This window comes from Panthera leo, chromosome B1 (genome assembly GCF_018350215.1).
Source record: "Panthera leo isolate Ple1 chromosome B1, P.leo_Ple1_pat1.1, whole genome shotgun sequence".
NCBI lineage: Eukaryota > Metazoa > Chordata > Mammalia > Carnivora > Felidae > Panthera > Panthera leo.
The window spans coordinates 106,498,680-106,515,419 of NC_056682.1; the positions used below are offsets into that span (position 1 = coordinate 106,498,680).

Consider the following 16,740-nt stretch of genomic DNA (forward strand, 5'->3'; position numbering starts at 1 on the left):
TCTTTAATATTTTAACCCTGGCCTAATCACAAGATGATTATCTCAGATGCCTTGGCATTCTTTGTGTGTGTGGAGTGAGGGAGGAGGTGATGGATGAATTACTAATAGAGGAATGACCTGAACATGCATTCTGGACACTTGGACCGTGTCGGATCTGTGCATCAGTGGGAGAGAGTGAGAGGAAATTATGGGAAGAACAATACAAACAAACCCTTGAATATTTAAATTTATTCAGGAAACATTACATGCAACTGAATTTTTCTGTTCAGTTCTAAGTCTTAAGAAATGAAGCCATCTTCATTTCTTGTTTTATCATCACAAACATCAATCTCTCTTCTTTTTTCTCATCTTCCAGGATATCTGGGAGACTCCAAGAGTTCACATGATAATGTTCTTGATCTGGACAGGAGAACAAGGAACACTGAGGTGTGCCAAGGGCGGTGGAGGGGGGGGCTGTCTTTCTTTGATATCTGTGTAAGTTATGTGGCTGCCTCAATACCATAGTTGGTATTTTCTGAGAACAGAAAAAAAATATTGCAGTGAAAATTGTTAATAAATTGTAATAGCAACTCTGAAATATTTGAAACTGGGAAATTTCCAGCTTTGAAAGTAAAAGAAATACTTTTTTTTTGCCTATTGAAAATGTCATCCATTTAAACAGCTTAGAATGGAGGGAGAAAGATAGCTCTGTCAAAATAGTGTTTTTGAAGAGTTTTCAGTGTGCTACATTTTAATTTTTTCTATTGAATTATCAAAGTTGGCCTAATTTGTGAGAAATATAAAAATGAGATGATAATAAAAAATGCTGGGGCGCCTGGGTGACTCAGTCGGTTGAGCGTCCGACTTCGGCTCAGGTCATGGTCTCACGGTTTGTGGGTTAGAGCCCCATGTCAGGCTCTGTGCTGCCAGCTCAGAGCCTAGAGCCTGCTTCGGATTCTGTGCTCCCTCTCTCTCTGCTCCTCCCCCGCTCATGCTCTGTCACTCTCTCTCTCAAAAATAAATAAACATGAAAAAAAATTTAAAACAAAATAATGCTTTCCCTCTGTTAAACACTCACCATATTCCAGGCACTATACTAAGTGATTTTCTTGCACTGTCTCATCAAATTCTAGGAGGCAGAGACCATGTCTAGATAACTAGCTTAAAGTTGCTCAAGATTATACCATTGAAGAATAGTCTTAACTCTCATTTCATTTTGAGCCCATCTGGTGATGTAGGAAATTGATTTTTTAAAAACTTTTGCTATCATTTGGAAGGCAATCTGTGGCTAAAGAAGCTGAAATACAAGAAGTTGATACCCTTTGTTTATGTGTTTGTCTGTCTAAGGCTGGGAATGCCTGGGATCCTTACTTAGGTCCCTGCTATTTGAGGTGAGCTCCCATGAGTATTTCCCCCTTTCAGAGCTATTCTTGTGTCTAGACTGGCTTTTGTGGTTCTTTTTATGATTTAAAGATGCACCTCAGCAACAACCATCAGGAATTTTGAGAAAACACGGTTTGTTACTAACAAGTCTTATAGGGTACGCCTGGCACCTCAGAGACCACATAGAGAGGCTGCTGTAGAGAGAGAGGAAGACTGAGGAGAAGGAGGAGAGGGGGAGGGAGCCTGGGCTTCAGTCTTTATTGGGGTTAAGGGTGGGGTGCCTACGGTCTTTTGAGTTTCTCTTTACTGGTGTATTTAAAACGTAAAAACAAGAATTAGGGCACAGGAAGGGAAAAGCAGGATCACTCAGTGGTCAATTATCTAGGTCACAGAGGGCTTTCTAAAAAGGGCCACTTTGTGGGTGGAGTGGCATGGTTCTTATCTAGTTGTGTTACTAGTAGCTGTGTTATACAGCCGGCAATATGTTTATTCGAGATGGATGTCTGTGAAGCGGGTGCCTCAGGGATGTCAGGCACTCACACTATAGCCTTACCTATGTATTTTTTAGATTTACCAGTTTTTATAAGTCAGTAAGTTACAATAGCATTTGCAAATTCCAGACAGAGTCAAAAATTAATTGCAGATTTAAGTAAAATCACAATTAATTTTTAAAAGCAAACATATTTCTAAACTCTGTCATATAAAGTGTACAATTTTAGAGTTGTTCAAGCTTGATTTTAATTCAGATTCTTCCCCATAAATTCTGTTGACTTGGGGCAAATTATCTCTGCTTTGTGAGTCTCATCGGTCTCATCTGTAAAATGGGGCTAATAGTGAGTAACCACCTGGGTTATTTATGAGAATTAAATTAGATAATCTTACAAAGCACTTAGCATGATATTTGTAAGTTCACAATCAGTGATAGTTTTCATATAAGAATAGAAAATTCTATGGATTAAATACTAGAGAATTCTAAGTCATAAAAATAGTTCCGTAATGTTAATAAGTGATAATTTACATTAATACAAGTAACATAGTCTTTTAATAACTCAGATGAAAGTGCTTAATTGAGGACTTCCAAGTTCTAGCCCTTCTTTCTGTACTTCTGATAAACATGGGCAAAATGGGAAGCTATAGGGACCACAAGGGACCAGATAATTCATCCATGACCAACTAAATTCCAACTTTTTTTTTTAATTAATGGATGAAGTAACAAGCAACAGACACTTATAGATAATCAAATCAATTCTTATGTAAATAAAAACAGCCCTAACTTGAGATTTCAGGAAATCAAATAAGATAAAGCCATGGAGAATAAAGGAGGGCAGACATCATTTGTTTAACTCCTGTATGATTCAAAGAAATAGATATTTTATCTCAGCTTTAAGTGTGATATTCAGGGAAGGGCAGCAGGTCCCTGGGTCATTTCCCCCCCTGAAATCAAACACGTTAAGATCTGTTTCTCTGCCTTGATAAATAAAGTCTGTGCAGAGGACAACTAGAAAAATGAGTGAAGGAGAGAAGGAGGAAGTATGCAGGAACAGGTGTGAGCTGAGTTGATGGGACCCAGAACATTAGGGCAGGTAACCGTTCGTTAATCTCAGCTCTCATTAATCACACTCACATAGCTAGGAGCTGCAGAATCACAAAGAAGTGATTAGACTATCTGGTTACTGCTGGAACTCCAGCCAGAGATTCCTGCCAGTTCTTAGTTTTGGAAGGAAAAACAACAGGAAGTGGCTGATTTTCACACTGGCTTCTGTGTTTGGAGGGAAAGAAAAAAAAAAAAAAATTCAGCAGCTGGAGAATAGCCTGATAAAAGTAGAGATACTCAATTACGAGGAAACTAAACACCCCCCTCATGTCACCCTGTCTCTACCACCAGCCACGTCTACAAAACACATATTTACCAGACCCTTCTTCTTTTACCCTGCAAAGGTAGCAAAGCCCAAAACCTTGCCTGGATTGAGCTTTGCAAAGATACTGCAAACTTTCTTTTGCATCTTCCTTTTCCTTGGCATTCCACACTGGGTGGCTTCCCTGAGCTGCAAAGTAAACATTCCAAAGTCCCAGGAATGTGAGAATGGGTTACACATTCATCCATTGTGGCATTTGGAGTCATCATGATGATTTTGGTCAGTGAACCATTGTCTCCTCTGCCACATAACACTCAGATGGTATCTTCTCACCCCAGTGGTGTGGGTGAAGTGACAAGAACACAGGGAGATTTGGAACATGAGGAAAATGAGTGGTGGAACCCACATGGCATTAGGAATACCTTATTTCTTTTTGAATAAGTGTGATTTCTAATCAATCAGTATTATTCTTCATTAAACAAAAAGTGGCAGAACTACATATGAGCTGAAATGTTCCAATTCCAATTGCTGTACATTTCCACTACACTGTGGCACCAAATGTATTTGGTGACAAGGGAAAAACAAGGGGGAAAACACATTAGATTTGAGAATGCCCCTTATAACGTTTCTTATTTATAGTTTTTTTTTGTTTGTTCTATTGAGGTATAAGTGACATATAACATTATATTAGTTTCAGGTGTACACCATGATGATTAAATATTTTTTATATTTATACATTTTATACATTTTATTTTATACATATACAATTTTATACATTGTGAAATGATCACCTTATTAAGTTTACTTAATATCCATTGCCACGCATAGTTACAAATTTATTTTCTTGTGATGAGAACTTTTAAGAGCTAATCTCTTAGCAACTTTCAAATATACAATATAGTGCTGTATTATTAACGATAATCACTATGTTGTACATTGTAAATTACATCCCTATGGCTTATTTATTTTATATAACGTTTCCTTAAGTAACTTGTTCCAAAACGGACAAGTCACATCTTCCAGTCAAATCCTACAGACTTAGTCCAGAACTCAATAAACTGAAGTATTTTCTGCTGATTGATTGGGACACAATTTGGAGACAACAAACATTAATGTTTCCTTGATAGATAGAAAGTGATTTACTTGAGATTTAAGTTCTCCCCTATAGCCTGTTGCCATTTCCTCAGAGATGACTGATTTGAAGTCTGCTCTGTTTGAGTACGTGGAGATAACGTTCATGATATATATGCTTTTCCCCTGATAGAGTCAAATTTTCAAATGCACCCTTTCTTCACAAATTTGTTCTTAATCCATTTTACTCTAAACAAGACAGGACTTTTGCTTTGTTAACCTGTGGAAATATCAGCCATACTTCATATAGCCCATGGCTGCCTGGCTGTATAACCTATGTTTTGGGTTGTGTTTCTTTGTTGCTTTTAGCTAATCGGAGTTGTACAGAATAGTGATCCTCACTTAAGTGTGGTGGCATTCTGCCTGAAACTGCAGGACCTGGCCTGTTTGGGCAGCTGACATACATGGTCCCTTACTCAAAATGGTAATAAATATAGTTAGAATTTACAAAGTTTATTTTTTTTCTCATAGAAACAGAAAACTATTACTTTATGGTAATATCAAGAGCCCTAGCTTCACTCTAGCCTCAAATACAGAGATACAGTTTCAAGCGCACCTTTGACAAACATTGCCAAACCCTCTGACACTAAGAGCAAGGGTTGTTTTTTTTTTCCTTAATAATAAGTGTAATCCACAAGTATCAGTTCTCTAAATTGTAAACTTGGTTAGCATTGACAGGGATTGTAACATGGAGCATTAAAATTCCCACCTAGATCCAGAAAGCTTTCATATTCCTCCTTCTGAGGTCTCAGATGGATGCTATTGGTCATGATGACAATCCGAGGGTGTAGAGAAAATGATTTTGTGTTTAATTCTCAAATCTGTGGAGGAAAGAAAGAATTTTGGGAGAAAAATCTATATAAATAAATACACTAGGGATCAAAATGAAAAGTGAGAGTAAAGAATGCTTTTGGGCTTTTTAGCCACTAACAGTGTATCGTATAAAGGCTGGTAGGATGAAATAAATGGTATTCCCTGCTGTGTTCCCACAGGGGGAAGAGGGCCTGCAAGAGTGGGCTTTCAGTGTACTGTTTACTTGTCAAATGAATTAATAATGAGTGAATAAAGGAATAAAAAGCCCTTTTTATATTTAGAAAATTACAGGAATTTCAAAACACACTGAAAAATTTTATGTTGAGCTATACCAATTTGAAAAAAAAAAACTAACCTCTTTTGTGACTTTAAATTTTCTTTTTAATGTTTATTCATTTTTGAGAGAGAGTGCAGGCTGGGTAGGGGGGCAGAGAGAGAGGGAGACAGAGGATCTGAAGTGGGCTCTGTGCTGACAGACCAGGGCTCGAACTCAAGAAACATGAGATCATGACCTGTGCAGAAGTCTGATGCTTAACCAACTAAGCCACCCAGGCACTGCCCCCTATTTTGTGAGTTTATTTTATTTTTACTTTTTTTATGTTTTTTTTTCTTTTATTTTTTATATTTGAGACAGAGACGGAGACAGAGACAGAGAGTAAGCAGGGGAGGGGCGAGAGATGGCGACAGAATCTGAAGCAGGCTCCAGGCTCAAGCTGTCAGCACAGAGCTTGGCACAGGGCTCAAACTCACAAGCAGAGAGATCATGACCTGAGCCGAAGTCGGACACTTAACGGACTGAGCCACCCAGGCCCTCCCCCCCGTATTCTGAGACTTTAAATGAGGGAGACTGTTGGGGCGCCTGGGTGGCTCAGTCCATTAAGCGTCCGACTTTGGCTCAGTTCATGATCTTACAGACTGAGTTCAAGCCCTGTGTCAGGCTCTGTGCTGACAGCTCAGAGCCTGGAGCCTGCTTCAGATTCTGTGTCTCCCTCTCTCTCTGCCCCTCCCCTGCTCATGCTCTGTCTCTCTCTACCTCGAAAATAAATAAAAACATTAAAAAAAGTTTAAAATATAAAATAAAAAAAATGAGGGAGACTATCACTAGGAAAACAAAATAACGTTAGATTTAAATATCAATCAGTATCATCTGTAAAATGTATTCAATTGAAAAATTATGCCTATATTTTGGCAAATAAATTTGAGTTTTTTTATCATAAAACAACTGCAGATATCAAGGGATAAACTTTAGTAACAACACTATTACATTACTAGTAGCAATAAAACAATGTTTGTCAAAATATAAAATTTTACTGAAGGTTCCACTCTTTGATTTAAATACTATAATGTCTTTTCTTGTTCTTTCCCCATGTTTGGCAAAACGTGGTAATATGCACTAGCTGGAATATCTATTGTCCGTTTGCAATTTTTTTCGATACTGAGCACATTTACTTTTCTAATACAGGGCAAAAACAGGGGTACCTTGGTGGCTGACGTAAGGAATGTATGATAATATTTGAGTTGGTTTGCTTGCCAGCTAGAGATTTTTAGGTAAATGAATCCTATCATTTTTAATTTAGTAAAGCGCTTTTGATAAAGCATGCTAGATATACTTGAAATTAATGGCCAACTATTCAGGATTCAATGAAAATTAGACATGGTATTAAAAAATAATTTTTCCTTGGAGGTTACAAGTTAAAACTACGACTAAAAAATAGTAGCATCAGAAAGTAGGTACCGCATCAGAGGTTTAATCACCAAGTCTGTGCACCGCATCAGAGGTTTAATCACCAAGTGTGTGCACTGTTCTTTATGCCTTCCCTGGCTTTGTCCTAAGATATACTCCAGTTCCTCCTGGTGCCCTGGTACATCCTGGAAGAATAATATAATATGTCCTCTTTCAGCATTAGAATGTTTTCATATTTCTAAGTATCATCCATGGAAAAAGATTATAAAGAGAAATTTAGTTTAAGATGATGGATATAAGATCACTTATTTAAAAATTTTTAATGAGACACATTTCATCCATTTTGTAAGCAAGTAAAATCTATTCCTCATTAAAATTTTCAGAGACCCTGGATACCTGGGTGGCTTAGTTGGTTGAACGGCCGACACTTGTTTTCAGCTCAAGTCATGCTCTCATGGTTCGTGGGACTGAGCCCCATGTAGGGCTGCCCTGATAGTGTGGAGCCTACCTGGTTTTCTCTCTCTCCCTCCCTCTCTCTCTGCCCCTCCCCGCCCATGCTCTTTCTCTCTTAAAATAAACAAATAAACTTAAAAAAAAAAAAACAAAAACTTTTGGAGACCTTTTACAATTTAATATATAATTTGATTTTTGATACATACAGTGCCTTCATCTTACATATAAGTTATTTAAATGTTATATTAAGATAATTTTAAATAAAATTTTAATCTGTACTTCCCTAACATCTGTTTCAACACCAGTGTCACATTTTAAACTAATATTACAATTTTTGCATTTCTGAAGAATTTGTGCTGCATAGGATTTCTGACATTTTATTTAGATAATTCAGCTGTTAATGTATTTTGTGTTCTGAAGTAACAATTTGCATGTATGTAATAAAAATGACAGTTTCACTCATCAAATTTCTATTACCCTTGTAGTTTATAAATTCATCTTTCTGTTTTGTTGCAGATGAAGATCAGTCTCTGTTGTCTAATGACATGTATATCTGGTGACCTTGCCAGGCAGTCACTACGATTTCTTATCTCCCCCTAAACACAGCAGCTGCTCTCGTACTCTTCCTTCACCAGGTATCAGAGTTCCCACATTCTCCTATAAAATGAAATATGTGTGTAATCAATCGGAATTTCACCTTAGGAAACACTCTGAAGAAACACAGTGTCTTAAAATATGCTTTCATGAATTGATTTTTTCCTCAAAAACAGTTCTCTAGATTGTGTGTTTGCACTTGCGTGTGCACGTGCACACACACACACACACACACACACACACACGGTCATCTTCTGGAGAAATGTATTTTCTTACATATGTAGTTCTTAAATAAGAAATAATGATTCAAATGTCATTGCTATTGGAGAAGACCCATTGAAAATCAAAGCAAAATTACTTTTATCTAGGTATAACCCCACATGTATCACAATATGCACACATTTAGACAATTTATTTTGCATTCATGTAATTGTAAAGGTAAATTCTCCGTATTATGAGATTGTTAACCAAAGCATGAATTTCACTTTCTCCTATTTTTAAGAACTGGAGCATTCTAACCAAAGTGATTTGTTTCCCTTTTATAGTTCAGTGAATCTGCTTAACTTCCTATCGCTTGCAGACTTTCTTATATACAAAATAATGAAACATTTAATAGGTGTTCTTTTCATCAGTAGAAATTTAAAAGGCTTTTTCTTCTTCAAAAAGTATGTAATGAAAAAATCTGTTAAAGTAAAATAGTATTCTTAATTACTAGGATGAATTTAAATCAGCCCTCCCGCCCCCTAAATGATTAAGGATAGTGACTAAAATGACTTATTTAGTAATGAGGCTTAATGTGTTGCTCTTAACAGATGAACATCACTTTTTTTTCTGTTGTGGAATATTAATAAAATACATTTTAGAAAAAACAGCTCTGTCTTTTGCTTCTTAAAATTGTATTGGCCGTACATTATCTCTTCAGAAAATATTTGATGTATGATCTAGAAAAAATGTGGTGTTTAATTTTGTAAAGTAGTTTAAATATGTAAATGCTTAAAATTAATTATCATTTATGTGGTAAAAATAAATGAAAAAATCAACTATAGGGTCAAATTCATTATCTACATATTCATTATACAAGTATTAAAATTTCTCTGTAAGTTACCCAGTATCTATTCTGCATACAAATTGATAGTTTAATTTTACTGACAATTGAATAAAGGAAGAATAGAACAGAGGATGGAGGCTATGAAATCAGTTTTGTTCAGAAGTATTTAGTGCTTGCTATTAACTAAGAACTGAGGTTATAACAACAAACAAAACAAATGCACTCTGAAGTTTCATGGATCCTACCGTTTAGTGAGAAAATCAAATAATTATGCAAAGAAATACCAATTTACAGATTATACTGCATACTTGAAAGACAAGAATGACATAAGTTGAATGACGGGGGGCGGGGTCCTAGAATGGGGTTGTGTTTTTTAAATGTTTACTTATTTATTTTGAGAGCAAGAGAGCAAGCAGGGGAGGGGCAGAGAGGGAGGGAGAAAGAGAATCCCAAGCTGGCTCCACACTCAGCATGGAGCCTGATGCAGGGCTAGATTCCACGACTGTCAGATCAAGACCTGAGCCTGTATCAAGGTCAGATGCTTAACCAACTGAGCCACCCAGGCACCCTAGAATGGGGTTAGGTTTTATGTAGAGATGCAGGAAGATTAAAAACTCTTTCAAGACAACTACTTTCATAGAAACCTTTTAGGATTAAATCTTTGATAATGCATATTTCCTACTATTTTGTATTTTTCCTCTTACAAAATAAGCATTTATTGTTAAACTCAAAACAGAAATAAACTAAATATATATGAATACACACACACACACACATACACACACACGCACACACACCACACACATCCCTTATAAAACATAATAATCAGGGCACCTGGGTGGCTCAGTTGGTTGAGGGTCTGACTTCAGCTTAGGTCATGATCTCATGGTTTGTGAGTTTGAACCCTGTATGGTCTCATTGCTGTCAGTGTAGAGCCCACTTCACATCTTATGTCTCCCTCTCTCTGTGCCTTGCCCCTGCTCACACACTCTGTCTCTCAAAAATAAAAAAAAATAGAAAAAAACATTAAAAAAACCACGACAATCTTGTAGAATAAACTTCAATTTAGTTTAACTTCTTCTGATGAGGTGGGATTTCAGGTAATTATCTTTGGTACTGGATGCAAATCTTGAACTAATTTGTGCATTCATTAACTAAAACTCATGTTAAAAATGGCTTCCTGTTGGGGACGCCTGGTTGGCTCAGTCCCTTAAGTGTCAGATGGCTCAGGTCATGATCTCATAGTTGGTGAGTTGGAGCCAGACATCAGACTCTGTGCTGTCAGTGCAGAGCCCGCTTGGGATAGTCCACCCTCCTCTCTCTTTGCCCCTCCTCCACCTGCATTCTCTCTCAAAAATAAATAAATATTAAAAATAAAAAAAAGTAGCTTCCTATTAACATTCTATTTTGACAGCCTGAGACCTGATGTTACCAATGGAAGCAGTGGGGTCTGAGCGGAGTGTAGCAAACCAAGGGAATGGCCAGGGAAATAGGGGAAGACTCATGTCTTGTCAAGAAAATGGACTAGGAATAATGGAATATCCTCCCCATAGTGGAGAGCTAACACATTTTTAAGATATTAATGAAAAAAAAGCAATGAAACATAGAAATAATGACAATAATAGGCAACATTTATTGATATTTATCGTGTCAAGAATTGCACTTATTGCTTTATATTATTTTATTAGTCATCACTATAAATACTTTTATTTTTGTCACTCTACAGAGAAAGACACCAAGATTTAGAGAGTTTGAGTAGCTAACCAAAGGTGACTAAGGTGGCTAGTGGATGTGGTGGGCTGAAAAGCACCCCTGCAAAAGATACCCACCTCTCAATCCCTGGAATCTGTGGATGCTACTTTAAATGGCAAAAAAGAAGGGTCTTTGGAGATGTAATTAAGTTAAGGATGTTGACATGGAGATTATCCTTGATTATACAAGTGCAATCACATGTATCCTTATAAGAGGAAGGCAGATTGATAGTTTACACACACACACACACACACACACACACACACACACAGAAGCAGAGATTGGAGCTATGTGGCCACAGGTCAAGGAATGCTAGCAGCCCCTGGAAACTGGAAGATGCAAGGAACAGAGTCTCCCTTAGAATGTCCCCAGGGAGCGTAGCCCTGTCAACACATTGATTTCAGCCCAGTGATAGTCATTTTGTACTTACGTTCTTCAGAACTGTGTGTGTGTGTGGGAAACGTTGTTTTCTGGTAAGAATGTTGTAGTAATTTGTTGCCATAGCTATAGGAAACTGGTAAGATACAGTAGTGAAATAAACCAGATTTGTCTCCAGAAAGAGAGCTTTTAACTACTTGCCAGATCATGCATGTACCATATAAGCATAAACATCAGTTTTTCCTTAGCACTGAAAGCCAGAAGGCAAATAATTAAGTAGAAGAGGTGTGTGTGTGTGTGTGTGTGTGAACTGTATATATGTATATGTACATATATGAGATGATATTGTATTATATACATGATAATTTATAAAATTTTAAGGTCTTAAAGGTAACATCTTAGTTTTATAATTTATACATACACATCTGTTCACAAATCCAAAGTAAGGGAAATGTCTATACAATACAATATTATACTATATTCCTGAAGATACAGTTAACTTTTATAAATAATTAAAACTAGTTTGAATATTAATAATTCCTTAAAGATACTTTCCTCCAAAATTGGATTTGTATTTGCAAGAATTTTAAAATTTATCTTTAGTCTTCTCACTTTAAATCTTCCATAGTCCTTTAAAAGATTAATTAACCTGATAATTAGATTTTTTTTCATTCGTCTTCCATGGCTTAAGTCTACTTCCTTTCATCCATTTTATCATTGCACCACATAGTGTAACCTTGGTAGACAAATCCTGCACTGAACTTTTCCTAAACGCATTGTGTGTTTGTGCAACTAAGTTTGGTTCTTGGATAAATACAATTAACCCTGCTTTTTATCTCTCACCCCGCAGAAACAGTTGTGGTGTTCTCCCCTCTAATACTACGCAGCTCTTTTCTCCTAGCAGCATTGGTTGTGGTTGGTTTTTCCAGGATTATCAGCTATGACTGACTAAATGAATAGAGTTACCTAAACATGAGGGAAAGAACATTTCAAATAAAGGGAATAATAGGTGCAGAGCTGAAGCATAGACAGGGAAACAATTCTTAGAAACTGAGGGTGTGGTAGTTGCTGATGAGAAGTGACACATAGGTTGAGATGATATTTTGAGAGACCTTACTGTTATGTGAAAATGTCTGGATTGTAAGTATCATCCGTTTTCCTGTATGTCCAAGTGCTCATACACTTTCCTCTATTCCTGGTATCGGTTAGCTTCGAAAATAAAGCCAGCCATATTCTTCCAATATTCTGCATCAGTTTGTACAGTTTCTGCAATCCAGTGATTTTAACAGCAAGACACCTCAGTGGTCTGTATATAAAATGACTCTCTTGATGCACTAAAACCAATATGAGTTGGGCTTTTCATGTCAATAAAACAATATAAAAGTAAAGGCTGAAAAATAAGAGACATCATTCTGAAGAAAAAAAAAAGTATTCATAGAATACTGATAACCATGGGAGTACTTCTTATGGAAAACTTGTTCTTTCTCTTTTGCCTGTGTGTTTTGTTGTTGCACCGAAGAGGATATATGATGGAGCATCTTGAGGAAAGAATCAATCAAAAATCATATGAAACTGTTTCACCACTACCATAACAACAACAGCAACAACAGCAACTCATTTTTAAAACTTTTAGGTAGCACCCAGATTTGTTATCTGGAGTGATAGGACCTGATAGAGGTCATATGAATAGAAGAAGCGTCATGACATCTGATAATTTATGAGCTTAGTGTGTGTGTAGTTTGGAATTCTTATCAACTGTAATAGTTTTATGGCCACTTTTTTTTTTTCCAAACTAACTAAATTCACAGGTTATTTGGCACTTCCAGAAACTGCTACTTTCATTGTGAGGAGGACATATCATTCAAAGAAAATTACTCTACCAAATCTGACCACACTACTAATTTAAAATTTGTGCTTCTCGTGAGCGAGGCAGCATTATTACTGGTCCATATGCTAAATGACTAACAGAAATGTGACAAATTTGATGGCAATGGGGAGATGGGCAAAATAAAATTCCATCAGAAAGCCTAGCGTACTTGAGGTGTATTCTTATTCTCTGATAGCCACTTGTTTAATTTTGTGAGGGATGCTGAGGTTGCTTGCAGCAGGTGTTTGTCATTTATTCCACTAAGATTATGAGTGGTAGAAAGGATGTGGACACTAAGACAAGGATGTGCTGAATGGGAGATACATAATTCTCTGAAATTACTGGTCTTGTCTCTAGCTCTCAAATTTTCCAACATCAAGCATGTTGGAACAGCTAAGGTATTTCGTGAAGTCTACAAGTCTTAAAAGTAACACCTTAAATTTACCATGTAATTATAGTAATAATAAATTTAACTAGGTGTAACAATGCATTTAGATGTATTTACAGTACATTTGAAAATCCTGGGGTAAAGCTAGGATTACCCTTTGGCTCATGCTGTTCTGTGTTCTGTGTGGCCTCACTTACCTGTGGCCCTGAAATGTAGTACCACATATGTGGTAACAGGGTCCTGCGTGCGCAGGGCGGGGGAAGGGATTTTGCTGGTGTCATAACCTGGGGAAGGTGTGTCTGATGGGAAATTGCCCAGAGGAGCCTAAAGGGTAGATACTTGGTGCAACCTGTTGCAAGCCTTTCGGATGTTTTAAAAAATAAACTGAGGCTAAGTAGAACATTTCAGTAGTTTATCTGAACATGCATCAGTTGAAATTGAGTAGTGTCAAACTGAAAGTGGTTAGTAGTGCTGCATAGACAGTGAGGGGAGAGGATTTTATAGAGAAAGTAAAGAAGCAAAACAAGGGCATTGTTTCATTGGTTATAGCTTTAGTGGTTGTCTTATTTGGAAAAGCTTAGTTGGCTGTGGTGGGTTGTTCCTTAGTTTCACTTTCTTGATTCGAGTGCACTGACTCTGACTTAGGGTTTGGTTTGCTTAGGAAAGGTACCAAGGCATTAGAGCCACCCAGTCTAATGGTCTCCCTGTTTAATTACTTTAGCAGTAATTTCCTATCCTGGATGCAAGCCCTCCTGGTGACCATATTTGCACCTGAGTATATTTGCTGCTGATGGTTCAGTCTTAACGTCTCAGCAGAATTACAGTACTTCCTGAAGGTCACATGATAACTGCCTTCAGGGGTGGTGGAGAGACAGATAAATGGATAATTATGCTTTCCAGTTTCTAGAGTTGTTCACATCTTCCCCTTCAAACCAGTGAATGCTGTGTTAGGGAGGGCTTGTTGGTAATTTTCTGTGTGTTAGGAGCTCATAGCCAGATTTGGGGTGAACAGTGTACATTCCAGGGAGGGGGTGGGCAGAAGAAGGACATGCTGACTTTGGCTCTCCTGCCGCATGATAATGCAGGACCTCTTGTTAGGAATTAGATTATTAACAGAATTCAAGGTTTCACAGAGTATTATCAGTATAAGAATTGTACCATACTTTTGCAAGATGTTACCCCTGGGGAAAACTAGCTTAAGCGTATAGGAAATCTCTCTCTACTATTTCTTTCAACTGCGTGTCCATTGACAATAATCTCAATAAAATTAAAAACGTATTATCAGACCGCCTGAATGCCTCTTGATGGCATCGATAAAATAAACAGACTCCACTCTATCTGTAGTGAATCTGAAAAGCAAGCAGGACAGCCAAAACCCGGGGAGGATTTGCTGGATGTCTTTTGTAGTAGAATCATAGTTCTGAGATTGCCTTTTTCCAACTTGGCAAAGCCTTAAAAATGTTTATGTCCTATAATATCACAATTCAATTAAATAATTTATCCCAAGGAAAAAGAAGACAGAATATGGGGGATGGGAAACCTATAAAACATAAATACTGTTAATTATAATAGTACCTTGTAACTAAAATGGAAAAAGAAAACGGAACATTCACCTGTAGGTAACTCCTTAACTATGTTGTTTTTGTGAAAGGTGGAATCAAATGGAGCTGGGAGGCCATTAAGGAGATGGACATTATGTATGTCTTCACCAGTTGGAACCAGGAACTTCTGAACTGGGCCAAGTCACAAAAATTCCAAGGATCCTACAAGAACACGTGCAACTTGCTCTGGTAAGAGACTTTTGCTTAATGTTAGCCTTAGGAACCAATTATGTTCAGCCAAGATTAGCTTTGAGACACCATTACCAATCAAAAATCTTTGTAAGCAACGTCTATAAAAGGTTCCTTATTTGTTTTAAAACTTCTGACTTCTGTTCCCTGGTGGCATACTGATCGTTTTGCTGCCCAAATCTTCCCAAGATTGCAATTCTTTGATCTTGAATAAACATTTTTTGCTCAATTATTGCCTCTTTACAATTTTTGATTGACACTTGATACATTTGGTGGAATATTATGCAGAATTAAAAATTTTATGGCTAATAATGATTTTGTAATAACATGAGGTAATTGTATATATTGAATGAAAAAAATCTAAAATTGTACATAGAGCAGTATCAAAGTTTTCTCTAAAAATATACATACACTGAATGCTAGTAAGAAAATCACTAAAAAAAAAAATACCAGTGATTATCTGTGGAAGATGGCCGTTGGGCAAATTCTTCTTCTGCTTTTATGTATGTTACAATGCTTTTAAATGAGTTTTAATCACATGTATTATAGGAAAGATACAAATTCAAAATCATTACACCAAATATTGTGATTAGCAAAGTATGACCAACCCATGACAGTTATGAATCACTATTTTTCATATAATACAGTATAGTATTTCCATACAGCATAATAAAGGCTTTAGTTCAACAATAATTTCAATACTTAGAATATACTCTCAAAAGATTTACTCATTCTAAAATTCAGCTTAATAAATTAGTAATATTACCTCATCTATGTAAAATTCTATTTTTCAGTTATCATTAATATTACCTCATCTATCTTTAATTCTTATTTTTGTTGTTTTTTTAATTATATTTAAATCCAAGTTAGTTAACATAGAGTATAATAATAGTTTCAATAGAATTTAGTGATTCATCATTTACATATAACACACAGTGCTCATAGCAACAAGTGCCCTCCTTCTCCTTAATGCCCATTACCCATTTAGCCCATCCCCCATCCACTTCCCTCCAGCAACCCTCAGTTTGTTCTCTGTTTTTAAGAGTCACTTATGGTTTGTCTTCCTCTGTGTTTTTATCTTATTTTTCCTTCCCTTCCCCTATGTTCATCTGTTTTGTTTCTTAATTTCCACATTTGAGTGAAATCATATGATATTTGTCTTTCTCTGACTGACTTATTTTGCTTAGCATAATACTTTCTAGCTCCATCCATGTTATTGCAGATGGCAAGTTTTCATTCTTTTTGATCATCGAGTAAAATTCCATTGTATATAAATACCACATCTTCTTTATCCATTTGTCAGTCGATGGGCATTTGGGTTCTTTCCATAATTTGGCTATTGTTGATAGTGCTGCTGTAAACTCTGGGGTGCATGTGCCCCTTCAAATCAGCATTTTTGTGTTCTTTGGAATACCTAGTAATGAAATTACTGGATGGTAGGGTAGCTGTATTTTTAATTTTTTGAGGAGACTCCATACCGTTTTCCAGAGTGATTGCACCAGTTTGCATTCCCACCAACAGTGCAAAAGTGTTCCCCTTTCTCTGCATCCTCGCCAACATCTGTCATTGCCTGAGTTGTTAATGCTAGCCATTCTGAAGAGGTGAGGTGGTATCTTGTGGTTTT

The 16,740-nt window shown here is 36.7% G+C and overlaps 1 long non-coding RNA gene across 1 annotated transcript; it reads left to right on the forward strand.

Moving 5' to 3' along the window:
* The first annotated feature begins 362 nt into the window (after positions 1-362).
* Positions 363-15,252, forward strand: LOC122217027. The gene is made up of 3 exons (XR_006201258.1): positions 363-426; positions 7,816-7,934; positions 14,978-15,252. It is a non-coding gene; the product is annotated as an uncharacterized LOC122217027 (long non-coding RNA).
* The last annotated feature ends 1,488 nt before the right edge of the window (positions 15,253-16,740 follow it).